At 34.4% G+C, this 14,478-nt stretch overlaps 1 pseudogene; it reads left to right on the top strand.

The window, feature by feature from the left end:
* Positions 1 to 6,150: 6,150 nt before the first annotated feature.
* LOC143383067 (small nucleolar RNA SNORA3/SNORA45 family) lies at positions 6,151 to 6,288 on the top strand (annotated as a pseudogene).
* The last annotated feature ends 8,190 nt before the right edge of the window (positions 6,289 to 14,478 follow it).

Raw genomic sequence — 14,478 nt, 5'->3', positions numbered from 1 at the left:
TTTGATTACACCCAATATCTTCTTTACCACTGTAATGTCTTCTCTATGTCATTTCGGCTTAGCAAATTTTAATTTTTGTTGTTTCTCTTATTTTTATCAAACTAACACATGCATATAGTAAAAATTAAATAATATTAAATAATTTGGAATATTTATCTCATCTTCTGCCATCTCTAATCCTGCTACTGATAAACCAGCATTTTTTAGGAGTTCTAATAGTTATTCTTTTGGTAGTCATGCCCATAATTCTAAATACTATAGGGTTATTTCTTGACTTACTGTATTTTTGATTCTCCTATGAAAAACAACTAACTAGTCTAAGTGCCCTCATCAGGCTGCCTCATGGTATTCTTAATCTTATTAGTTGTATTATGATTTTTAGTTCCATCATTCCTTGGTTTTGTGCTATAAATAGAATTATCTATACATCGTAATTCATCAACTGCAGTTATTCTTGCAATTGAAAATATTGTCACTCCAGTTTTTTATTCACATCTTCTTTACTGTCACCTTCTGAATTCTGTCAAGAATAGGTTGATCTCTACAATCACAACACGAAAAAAATGTTATGTTCTATTTGCAGCCATCATTTAATATTGCTTAAATTGATTCTTGAAGCTGAATAAACAGCATGCCATTATTACAGCTGTGTATCTACTGTCCAATGAAGACCAACATGCCAGTCTAAAATGCCATTTTAATCTCCACATCCCCAGTGCCACATAAGCAGAACCACATAAGAACAGTGCTGTTTTAGTCAAAACAGATGTACTTTTTGTATACTTACTCAATATAGCCTGAATCATAGTGTATTTTATTTTTTATTTCTTTTTAAATTAATGTATTCATTTTAATGAGGTATATATGACAGCAGAACGTATTTTGATTCATTGTACACAACTGCAGCACAACTTTTCATTTCTCTGGTCATACACAATGTAGTGTCACAACATATGTGCGTCATACATGCACCTAGGGTAATGAGGTCGACCTCATTCCACCATCTTTCCTATCCCCATAACCCCTCCCCAACTCTCCCTCTCCTTTGCCCAAAGTTCCTCCATTTTTCCCATCTACCCGGCGATGGATCAGCATCTACTTATCAGAGAGAACATTTGGCTTTGGGTTTTTTGGAATTGACTTTGCTTAGTATGATATTCTCCAACTCCATCCATTTGACCTGCAAATGCCATAATTTTATTCTCTTTTAATGCTGACTAATATTCCATTTGTGTATATATACCGCAGTGAAATCATACTATATTTTACTTTGTTTCACAAATTAACTGTGGCTTTTTAGTATAGCTCTTTATTTTTCCTAGATTTTCTCATTTTCCTAAATGAGAGAATAAATATATGCATTCCTCAGCAAAACATAAGAATTCCTAGTTCTTGCCAGAAACTATGGCACAAACCTTTTAATCATGATCCTCAGCACCACATGTAAATAAATAAAGGTCCAGCTATACCCCAGGCCATTCTGCTATTTGATGCACTCCTAACTCAGTTTTTACTCAACTTCTTTCTGCAGCCCTGACTGCCTACGATGTTTGCTACATTCCTGTGGATTTGTCATGTAAATAGAATCCTTAGGGAGTTTTGAATCTCACTGCTTTCACCTAGCAGTTGCACCATTTCTCTTTTTTGCTTTTTTTACCTTTGTTTTCCTGGAGTACAACCTCAAGAGACTTCCTCAGAGATGATACCTCAGAAATGAACTTCTTTATTGCTTGAAGAATTACATCATCTTTATTTTGCAATGCACAATTTAGTACCACTTTGACCAGAGATAGAATTGTAGCTTAGCTGTTTATATTTCTGCTGTCAATGGAATTTGCTTTGTTTTAGGGCATTTATTTATTCTTAGTGTTATGGGATTTCACAGGGATTTGTGTATGTGTGAGATTTTAGGATTCACCTTTTTAGGCGTTCTATGGGATCCTTTTTACTTTTCCTGTATTTTTTTTTGAAATCAAACAAAATAATTTATGATTTTTTATATCTTTCTCTTCATTGTTCTAGGTCATGCCTTTTTACTTATTATATAAGAAACTTCTCTTTGATGTAGAGCTCTATGAGTTTTGACAAAAGTATAAACAAGACAAATAGGATACAAAAATATTTATTCCATTATCCCCAAAAATATATTCCCGCACCACCTCTTTGTTGTCAACTTTTTCACCTATTCTTAGTTCATAACAACCTCTGATGTATTCCTCATCTTGTAGAATAGAATCCCTAGGAAGAGCCTTGAGTCTAACTTCTTTCCCTTAGCAAAATGCCTTTGGGATCCACTGTGTTGTGTGTATTGCTGGTTTATTTTCTCACTGTGTTGTCTTCCACTGAATGGATATACCACAGTTTGTTCATTATTTCATCAGTTAAGAGACATTGGGTGATTTCTAGTTTAGGATAATTGTGAATAAAGCAGCTATAAATATTCATCTACAAGTTGTGTGAACATAGGTTTTCACTTCATGTAGATAGATCCCTAAAGAGGAGGTTCGCTCTGTATATGGTAAGTCTATGTTTGAATATATACAAATATATAAAACTGCTACCCTTCACCTAAAGGTTGCAAAATTTTACGTTCTTTTCAACTGTGCATGGAAGTTCCCCCACTTCCTTGCCAGCATTTATTTATATGGTAGACTGTTTTTAATCTTTAATATTGTGTTGGTATCACATTATGATTTTAATTTTCATTTCTCTAATGACAAATGATATCGAACGTTTATTCATGGGCTAAATTACCATCTGTATGTCTTTAGTGAAGTGTCTTTTTGTATATTTCACATGGTTTATAACTGGGTATTTTCTTATTGTTGAGTTAGAATGTGTTCATGTAATTTGGATACAGTTCCTTTGTGGAATTTATACTCTGCAAAAATCATCTCCTTGTTTTCATTTGCTTAATAATGTCTTTTATAGGGTGAGTTTTTTTTAATTTTGATGAAGTCCAATTTTCTTTAGGGATTGTGCTTTTAGTGTCATAACTAAGATCTCATCACCTAAGTCAAGGTCTTCATGGTTTTCTCCTATAGGTTCTTCTTGAAGTTTTTATAGTTTTAGGTTTTACATTAAGTTCTGTGATCTATTTTGGAGATTAGAGATCACAGTGGTAATGCTAGGGAATATTTGTGTGGTGTGTGTGTGTGTGTGTGTGTGTGTGTGTGTGTATTTGCATCCAGATATATAGATGAAGTCTTTCAGTAGGACTTTTGGAAGGTCGATGCTTCATGTTATGCCATTTTATAAGGGCAATGCCATTCTTAGTCTAAGACACATGTCCTTTTTGTTCTGCAGAGAGTATTTGGATATTCTCTTCATCAGCAGTATTTTAAAATTCATGATGAAATACCCTAGCTTGAGACTCTTTTATTCAATGCACTAGGTATTTGGTGATATCAACAGATAAGACTTGTAAACCAAACAATGTTGCAGATGACATGGATTCAAGGAAGCTCTGGGCCAGCATGTGCAGTGCAATAATAGAAAAAAAAAAAAGAAGGGAGAGGAAGCAAAGGAGATGAATGAATAGGAATGAAAAGCCTGGCAGTTGGAATAGCTGCATGAGATGATCAGCTGCCCAGAAGGAACTTCCTGGCTTCCACTGTAAAGACATTGAACTATGTTCTATGGGAGAACTAGAGCAATCTGTGTCCATATTAGTGACCCAGGGCACATCGCTCTCCATCCTGGCACTTGGCAGACAGAAGTATAGTGGAAAATACTGTGTAGAACTCAAGCTAAAGTTTAGTTTCTCACTGGCCTAAACTCTAGTCAATATGGACTCTAGTTGTGAATAATGAGAGACTCGTGGGCTAGGCAAGTGTGATGGGATAGCAGGGCAGCAGTAGGGACCAATTGTGCTGGGTGATCACCAATTTAGAGTGAGACAGGGTAGCATGACTGTGGTTCAACTCTTGCCTCATTTATCTGCCCGTTATGGACTAGGCAGGTGGAGGAGGGACTTTTGCTGACTGACATTTCATATATCAACTTGTTAAATCTTACAAGTGTCCATTACAATCATTTACATTTCACCACACCACTTAAATTGCCATTGTTACCCAGTTTTTATTTTGGGATTTCACCAAAGCTAGTGTTTTTTTTTTTTTTTTTTCAAGGGCAAAGATTAAGAATCCTTGCAAATGAATACCCATCTTATCTGTCCATGTCTCCTGTGTCCTCATCCCTCACATCATTATCTTTGGTAAGTCATGTAGTCTTTTTTTCAAGAAAAAGGAAAATAATAATAATGGCCCAAAGGCAAAGATATCCCCAAATCTTCATCTATAGTGGTCTTTGAAATATACCAGCCACAATGCAGGAGAACAAGGTGGTGGAAGGAACCAAATTAGTCGCCAAGTTGCCAATGGTACTCAGAATAATGCATAGTGGGGAGGAGGGATGGGGGAAGTTTGGCATGTTACAGACAAGTGGCATCAAATACTTCACTGTTGGACTGGGGCTGTGGCTCAGCGGTAGAGCACTTGCCTAGCACATGTGAGGCACTGGGTTTTATCCTCAGCACCACATAAAAAGAAGTAAGTAAAATAAAGATATTGTATCCAACTACAGCTGTTTGCCTGAGTACCTCTAGAGGAGGAAAAGCAGAAATGGAGCAGAGACGAGATGACCTTCCAGGATATGTGACTTCCTTTGCTTGTTAGAAGATCACTTGATCTACTGTATATATGCCCCCTAGCTCTTGACCTGTGATTCTCTATCTCAGCTTCTCTAAGAAGTCTGTGGATGGGGCTGCAAAATGCCCATTGCCAGTCTAACAGGAAATAAGTACAAAAGTAAGAGTAAGAATTTTAAAATGCATAGGAATTTGAAAATGCTGCAGTATTCAAGCACATGAATTTTGTATTTTGTGTGTTTATTGATCCCTGACAATAAATAATACATTAGGATTTTTAAAAACTAAAGCTGGTCTATCAGAAATTCTGCTCAAATAGAGCATTATAGAAAATAGTACATTTCTCAAGCTATTTTAAAATTTGAAATGATGATCTGTTATGTTTTCCCAAAGAGGATTTTTATGTTTAATTTTCCCATCGTCATACCACACTTAGAAAAAACTTCTTAAAAGACAAAAATACTCTGCCAAAATTATTTCACGTCATTGTTATAATGACCAAACCCTCTCGGTTTTTCCTTAGGCTACAGCCAGCTCAGGTGTGAAGTTCAGTGCGAAGTAGGGTTCCTACAATTGATGGCTTGTTTCAGTCTTATCAGGAGTAGAATGATCTTCAAAGTCCCTCTTTTATTTATTTTTTCTTCTTGTTGTTGTTTTCCTCTTTTAATTTTTCATTTTCTATTCCCTTGTTATTTATCTATTGATTAAAAGGGCAAGTAAGTTGGCTGTTGTGCAGAACTTTATTTGAAAGGAAATGAACCCCAAGTAATGCTGCTTTCCAAACTTTTGATTTCTCGCTTCTTTTGACAACACTGTGATGTTGTTGTTGCTATTATACAGATTGTTTTTAGTGTCCCCCATCATTGGCTAAAACACCTCAGAGGCTGTCTGTGGCTAGCTCCATCCAAGCTAAATGCATGTTGCTCAGGGAAGCTGGGTGTGTGTGTGTGTGTGTGTGTGTGTGGTGTTTGTAAGCTGCAGCAAACGTGTTTGTGTATGTGACAGAAACTGTCACACCTCAACAACTTGACCCTGTTGTTCCCTAGGAGAGACAAAGAGAGCTGAGCACTGTGTTGGTGAGCACAGACAAAGGTGTTATATCGTGAAATAAAATTTCAAGAGCGGAGTTCTTGAAACATAAAATATTCACACTTCTATGTGAAATCTTTTTCTGGATGCCTGTATAGCCCCAGAATGTCTAATATGAGCACTGTGCTGAAGTCTAAATTTTCTGAGTTCCTTTCTATGACCAACTCATTATTCTTCACTTGGATATTATCAACTAGAAAGAAGAAAAGGAATTGGCTGGAATGTCATGAGGCTCCATTTTAATTTAATACCTTCAACTAATTGCAAACAGCATAAATCTCTGCTATTGGTTCCAGGCTTGATTGGAACCAGTAGCAGAGATTTATGCTGCTATGTTGGAGTCTCAGTGCCTGTGACTCCAACACTAAATAGTCAGGAGGCCAAGGCAGAGGCATGGAGGAATGGTAATGCTGGCTGAGACTAGAGTCACATCCTAACACAGAACTTGTCCTGGTGTGCTACAGATCTTAGAAAGAAATTGCTGATCTTGATTCACTGGTGGAGAGGAGGGGTAGTCAGTATCTTCATTAGTGCCCAGATCAGAAACATACCCTACCTGGGACCTTGAAAGTTAATGTTGGCATCTTTCTCGTGCCCATTCAGAAATTGGTATATGCTGTGATATGTTATAAATCCTTTTCCTCTAGGGTTACTACAGAGTTTGGGGAAAGGGAAAGCTCCCAAAGCAGCCTGTCATCGTGAAGCCCAAATTCTTCAGCAGAAAAGCTGAGGAGAAGATTAAGGGTATTGGGGTTCTTATGTCCTGGTGGCTTAAAGCCACATGGAGCTCTGGAATTTCATTAACTCTTAACAAATACTTAAAAAAAAAAAAAAAGTGTAATGCACTTTTCTTCATTTTTTAAGCATTATTTTTTTAACTTTTCATTTCAATTTCTTTTTAACTTATACATAAAAGTTGTATGTACTTTTGGAACACCACATGATGTTTCAATACACGTATACACTGTGTAGTATTTAAAGTGTATCTACCCCATCAAACACTTATTTACTTATGGTGAAAATATTCAAAATATTTATTTAGCTACAAAAAAAAAAAAACACAAATGAAATCCTGTCGTTTGTAACAACATGGATGAAACTGAAGATGTTCATGTTCAGTGAATTTAGTCAGGAGTGGGAAGTACCATACATATTTTCCATAGGGAAAAATTCCTCTATTTATCACAGGACTAATTAAATGAAAAATCATCAAATTTCCAGTAGACTACTAACATTTATTTAGAGACTGCCTTATATAGATCATCATGCTAGCACTGCAAAGGTGGCATCTCTATTAAATTTATTTATTCTTGCCAAAGCAAATCTTTTATAGGTATATCATATATATAATTATGTCTTGTAGCATAGTTTGCTGTTTTGATTTATCATTCTCCCTCTACACTGCAAATTTCATAAGGCCAAAGATAAAGTCTTACATATCTATGTATCCCCCCACCCCCATACAATGTATACCAGCTTAGTTTTCTATGTAATAGAAGTTCAAAGAATGCTACCTAAAATGAAATATTGAAGGGATAATAGGTTGGTTCTCCACACTGGGTTCAGGTGGTGGATATGACCATAGTTGAGAGACAGGTTTAATTATTAATTAACTCAGTTTGTAATTCCGAGGATATTTATTTTGCCCCTGCTCTGTCAGCATTCTCTAAGGAGCTAAAGCATGTAGGTACAGAAAAAGGATGCAGATGGTACAGCCCTTATGGGTCTGTACTTGAGGTTAGGTCTAAGACTCCATTGCCTTATTTCTCTGCTGCACCTGATGAGACTAGGCTAGGGAGTTCAGTTCCACTTCATCCCACCCTCATTTCCTAACATTATACACCTGCACCCACACCCAGGATTCCTGTTTGGTTGCTGAGAGAGGTGAGAGAAGGAGTATTTGATTGCCAGAATTTAACTTAACTTCTTTTACATTAAACTATAATGTATGCAATGAAAGAAACACTGAATTGTGTTAACAATAGATGACTCTTTGCAAGAGAAGAGGTGGGTATACTTGGAGCCAACACAATAAATAAAACCACAATAAAAAAAAAACACGAGGGGATAAAAGACGGTAAAAAACGAACAGCTAGGCATAGTGGTGCATGCCTATAATCCCAATGACTTGGTAGGGTAGGCAGGAGGATCACAAGTTTGAAGTCATTCTGGTCAATTTAGTGAGAGACCCCTTTTCAAAATATAAAAGGATCTGGGGATGTAGCTCTGTGATAGAGCTCCGCAGTAGCAGGATGAAAAAACAACAACAACAGACTATTAGTAAACAACAAAGTACAAACACAAATACCAAAATATTTGTATAACTGGAGTCCCTAAAAAAAAAATGAGTCAGGTCAAAGACTTAAAAAAAATTAGAAGATTTGCCATTTTGAGTAAAATGATAAAAACATAGATCTAAGCACTTCAAAGAATTCCAAGAACAATTAACATGAAGTACTCTCCATCAAAGCACATCCTTTTACATTTCTTAAAACCAGTGGTAAAGAGAAAATATGAAACAAAGCCAAACAAACACACCCAGGTAAAGCCACAATAAACAGATAGGAAGAAAGAAAAGAATGATAGCAAACATCTTTTATGAAACAATAGAAGTCAGAAATCATTAGAACAGTGGCTTTTCATACCAAAGAAAAATCGAGAATTCATTACCCTGCAAGAGGTCTTTTAAATTAGAGATCTTTGCAGACATACGAAAGCTGAAAAAAATCACTGTCATATTTTCTTCACCAAAAGTATGTTAAAAGCAGTTTCTCACCCTGTGCTATGATGCATACCTGTAATCCCAATGGCTTTGGAAGCTGAGGCAGGAGGATTGTGGTTTCAAAGCCAGTCTCAGCAGCTTAGTGAGGCACTAAGCAACTTGTGAGACCCTGTCTCTAATAAATATAAAAAATGTCTGGGAATGTGACTCAGTGGTTGAGTGCCCCTAAGTTCAATTCCTAGTATCAAAAAAAAAAAAAAAGTTTTTTCAAGCAGAAGAAAAATTAAGTAAAATGCATCTGCACAATTGAATGAAGATCCCTGAGAAATGATAATTACATGGGTAAATATACAAAATAATTTTCTTGTTATTTTCATCTCTTCAAAAGATATTGAGGTCAACAAAATAACATTGCATTGTGGAGTTCATAGCATGCATAGTGATTCATGTTTGGCAACAGTAGCACAAAGCCTTAGAGGAAGAAATGGAAAATCACTATTAGAAGATTCTTCAACTATGCATAGCATCACTTATAGGTAGATTCTTGATAAGTTGAAGTTGGATACTTAAAGGAACTTCTAAAAGAATAACAGTTAATAAATAACAGCTAATAAATCAAAAGAAGATATAAAATTGATTCAGAAAATATATTGAACTATTTCAAAGAAAAGCAGAAAAAGAAAAAATTCAGTGCTGAGAGCCATTAGCCAAGTAGGTATGACAATTTCCTTGCCAGTGTACCCCATGGCCCAGCCAGACTGCGGCAATTCAGAAAGATGGAAATGAAATAACAAGATTATAGATATAAAAATCTAACCACATAGATAATCATATTAATGTAAATAATAATTCCAAATAAAAGGCAGGGAATTTTAGATTCTGCCTACAAGTAACCCACTTTAAATATAAAATCATAAATACATTTGCAATAAAAAACAGAAAAAGATATTCCAGCATAACTTTAATCAAAAGAATACCTGAGTGCCTCTATTAATGCTGAACAATATAGATTGCAGAACAAATAAATATGTCAGGGATAAAAATGGTTATTTGATAATAATAAATGGGTCAAGTAACCAAGAGTATGTAATCAACCTAAACTTTGTTCACATAATAGCAAAGCTTCAAAATAATCAAAAGAAAAATAAAGAGAATTAAACATATTTACAATAAAAGTTGGTGACTTCTATATTCCTTCTCCAGTAATTGAAAGAACAATTAGACAAGAAGTCAGTAAAGTCATCAAAGATTTCATCAAACAATTTCCCCTAATTGGAAGAGTGATGTATGTACTCTTTTAAAATATACATAAAGCCCTTTATCAAAATAGACCATATTCTCTGTTCCATAAAACATTGTCAATAATTAACACTGTTTCATAGTATGCTGAAAAGATTTAACTTATGGTGTATACTTTGACCACTATGGACATAAATTAGAAATCAATAGCAGAATTTATCTGGGAAAGCTAGGCACAGCGTTGAATGCCTCTTAATACCAGCTTCCTTAGCCTGAGTGAGGAGTATTGCAGGTTTGAGGCCAGTCTCAGCAATTTAGCAAGATCCTGTCTCAAAATAAAAAATAAAGAGAACTGAGGATGGAACTGAGTGGTAAAACACTTGGGTGCACTCTCCAATACCAAAAAAAAAAAAAAAGAAAGAAAAATTTATCCAGAAACCCCCCCCAAATAAGTGAAAATTAAGCAAAACACTTTTGAATGATGCAGAGGTCAAGAAGGCATTCAAAAAGAAAATTACAAACATATGTTGAACTGAAGGAAAATGAAAAAACTATATCAAATTCATGAGACAGAAAAAAATAGTACTTAGGGGCATGTTACCACTGAGATGCATCCCAAACCATTTCAATTTTTTTTTTTTTTTTTTTTTTTTGAGTCTAGCTAAATTGCCTAGGCTGATCTCAAACTTGTAATCTTCCTGCTTTAGCCTCCCAAGAAGCTGGGATTATAGGCGTGGTTCTCTATGCCTACCTTTATATAGATTTTTATTGTAATATACAAAATTGGGGAAGAAGAAAGTTTCAAAATTAATGGTCAATTATCTGAGCTTTCATATTAAAAAGCTTAAAACAAAAGTGTATAAAAGGTAAAGTAAGCAAGATAGATAGAAAGCAATAAAGCAATAGAGAAAAATCAATGACTCTAGAAGCTGAGTCTTTGAGCTTCCTAAAATTGATAAATTTCTCTTCTGCCTGATCAAGAACAAAAAGAAGAGAACCAAATTGTCAAAATCAGAAATGAAGGTCATTAATGACCACTTATAGACGCTATAGCTATTGAGGTTAATAGACTATATGACAAGTTTACGTCAATACATTGAAAACTGAGACAAATTGAAATATGCACCTTACCAAAGATCAATCAAAAAGGAATAAGTAGCCCAATATCTATTACACTAGTTGCATTTTTACTTTAAAATTTCCCCCATAAGTAAATCTTCAGGACCAGAGGACTTAACCTTGAAGTTTTGCCAAACACTTAGAGAAAAAATAATACTACTTTTACAGAAACACTCAGAAAATTGAAAGAAAACCTTTCTATAAGGCTGGTTTAATCTTGATACCAGAAAAAGACATTGTAAAAAAATGGGGGCGGGGTGGGAGAGAAATCGCAGGTCAGCATACTTCATGAATATAAAATGAAAACAGTTAAAAAATTACAAATTGTATTAAATTGAATCATTTAGTGAATTGAAAATAAATACAGCAAAAGGTTTAATACATAACAACCAAGTGGGGTTTATCACAGAAAGGCAGACTTGGTTTAACATTTCTAAAATCATTCAGCATAATTCACCTTTAACATATTAAAAACAGAAAAATATATATGATCATGTCAATAGATACAGAGAAATCAACTGACAAAATACAACATCCCTTACTGATAAAAACTTTGAACAAACCAACAATTGAAACTTATGAACCTAATAAAGCTTATCCATGAATATACTATAGCTAATATCATAATCAATGAAACAATGAATGTTTCCCTGCTAAGTTCAGGAAAGGTCAAGGATACTTACTCTGGTGATTCTACTCTTAGTTTTCTACCATCTTAAACACTGTACACAAACAAAATAGCTTTTTTTTTTTCCTTACTAACTCAAGATAATCACTAAGTATGATAACCACATTTTAGTGCCATCATATAGACATGACTTTGATTGGCATCACTCTAGGTTATTAAGCCTGCTTACCCAAACAAATAGCCCTGGACTTCTATAGTTTGTAAAATTTTATTTCACCTTTTTATAGTTTACTATAAAAAGTTTACTATGTTTTCAGCAATTTCAATTATCAAAATTTCTGTTTTTTGATTTATTGCTTTAAGTTGATCATGAAAATGAAATCTTTATTCCATTATTAAAAGTCAATCAAAAGTACAAGAGATTACTCATATTGTGAAGACACAAGCTTTGAGGTAAAAATATTCAGATTTGAATTCTGACTGTCACTTAACTGGTTATGGATTCCAGAAAATTTATTCAACTCAAGTATTCATTTCCCCCATAATAAAAGGAGGATACTAATGGCTAATTCATAGATTTGGTTGTGAGAACAAATAAAATACCATATATGCAATCTCAATTATATGGTTAGACACTCCAAAATGTGATCTTTCTTTTCTTCACTATATTAAATGAATTAACTTTAGTTCTGAAGTTGATAAACCCTCAAACATCAGTTCTATGGTTGTTGTTGTTGTTGTTTTAATTTTTTAAAATTGTCGCTGGGCCTTTATTTTATTCATTTATTCATATACTGTGCTGAAAATCAAACCAAGTGCCTCACACAAGCTAGGCAAGTGCTCTACTGCTAGGCCACAACCCCAGCCCTCAGTTCTACGGTTTTAACCATGGAACACAATCCTATGGTCAGTACTGTAAGGTAGTCAGAAAGAGCAGATTGTCTGTGTGTCCAGAAAAGAGTAGAAATTCAGTTTGGGTGAACATAGAATATACTTCTGCCACATTTCATGTATAAATTAAGAATGGCTTGAGGGACACACAGAAGAGCTTTTGTGTATAGCCTTAGCAATATTGATGTGTTGTGCAGAGCCCACATTGGAGCTGTACATCAGAGAGCTCAAGTTGTGGCTATCCCTACCTCTGACAGTGGCTTTTATTCTCCCTGGAATGGTGTATTACATGCTTTATTCTCAAAACTTCTCGCTCTCATGTAATCATAGATGTATTTAGGGTAAAACGTGACTCTGCACCATGTTCAGCTAGAGGAATGAGAAGTTGTGCTTCATTTGTGTACAGTGTGTCAAAATGTTAATGTTAAGGTCTGTAAACAAGTCAAGATGGCGCCTGGCATTTTGACAGAGGGAGTGGTTTGTGAGGTGACGCCAGGGAGCCATTAAGTGTGGAGATTCCTTATTGGTTGACTGCTGTATCTAGTTTATGTTAATTAAGATAAGCTGTGTGGAATGTATATATACCCCTCTTGTCCTACAATAAAGGGCTCCCACTCCAGCTGTATCAATGTACCCAGTTGCTTGTCACCCCCGGTTATTCAAAAATGCACTCTACTGTCATGTATAACTAATTAGAATAAATTAAAACAAACAAAAAATGACCAAAAAAGATACAGTTAAAGCTTATTTAACACAAATTGTGCTTTCACGCACTGTTTTACTCTGAGTAGAAAAAAAAGTTGGCCAAAAAGAGTATTTGAAGAAAAAAAGAAATTGGCCAATAAATTTTCTTCTGATAACAAATTTACTTTAACTAACTTTAAAAAACTATAATTTCCAGTACTTCTTTTAAAAGGATATATATTGAAAGTATGTGTCACCATGTATGTGTCACCGTTAAAAGATATATATGTCAAATAATTGTAAATAAAGTTGATAAAACTATATATATAAACAACTTCTCACTCTCAAGATGGCTGGCATTGTCCCTTGAATATATATTTCTTACTTTCCTCCAAAAGATTCCTCTCTCTTGAGATAGCCTGCATTCTCTTTTGAATGTGTATCTGCTTTCCTAAAAAAATCTATGTCTCTGAAAAAAGAGAAACATTTTACCAGTATTATTCCATCAATTTTCTGCTCTGGAATGAAGAATTTTTTGGGATAGAAGACATAGCATGTAGGTTTTTTTCCCCTCATGGTATTGAATAGAATGAAAGCGGATTATGGTTGGTGTTTTTTAAAAGAATTGAAAATAGAAACAGAATTTCTTTAAAAATCCCTAGGAAACATACCTCAATCTCTTTAGTATCCTACGCATGAATATACACACCTTGGTTTTTAATATGTCTTGAAAATATATTAGTATCAGATGGGTTTATCAGTGTTAATAATAGATGTCAGGAGCTATGCTTCTGAGAATTCAATAAATTATATCTTTTAACAAGTTTGTATCTAAAGAATCTGGCTCTTAGGAGAGTGTGTGCCTTAGCCAGGTATTCTTGCAATCACCAGAAATTCACTGCTGAGTTTTTCTGAACTGCACATTCTTTTTCTGAAAATGAAAGATGCTTTCCATTTAAACCAGCTATACCCAACAATGAATACAAAATAAAATTCCATTTCAGTGTGCATTGCTCATTGCTTTTTTTGTTGTTATTTATGTTAATTTCAGGTCATCCCAATATTATGAATTTTTTTAGTCTAGATTTTCTTATTTAATAAGGGTCATGTTTATAATAGTATTTCCCCCTTTGAAAGATTGAGGGTATGTTCATTCTATATAAAAAACTTAAATGTGAACTAAAATTACAAAAGATAGTCAAACTAAGTATAATGTAAAAACAGGTTATTGAGATTAATAGCAAAATTACTCTTTAGCTGGCTGAATGTATTGCATGCAAAATTTAAGGTCAAATCTTAATCCTATTATTTGTTTTTAAACAGTTTTACGTAATGGAGTCTGTCAAGAACATTTATGTCTCTGGAAAAATTAGAATACTACATGATTACAAGAGATTTCTTGATTGGGTTAGATGTCTTGCTAAATTAAAATGCTTAAAGGAAAATTTGTACAGTACT

This window comes from Callospermophilus lateralis, chromosome 17 (assembly GCF_048772815.1).
Source record: "Callospermophilus lateralis isolate mCalLat2 chromosome 17, mCalLat2.hap1, whole genome shotgun sequence".
In the NCBI taxonomy this organism is placed as follows: Eukaryota; Metazoa; Chordata; class Mammalia; order Rodentia; family Sciuridae; genus Callospermophilus; species Callospermophilus lateralis.
Note: the sequence above shows the minus strand (reverse complement) of the source record. Positions and strands in the feature narration are given on the sequence as shown.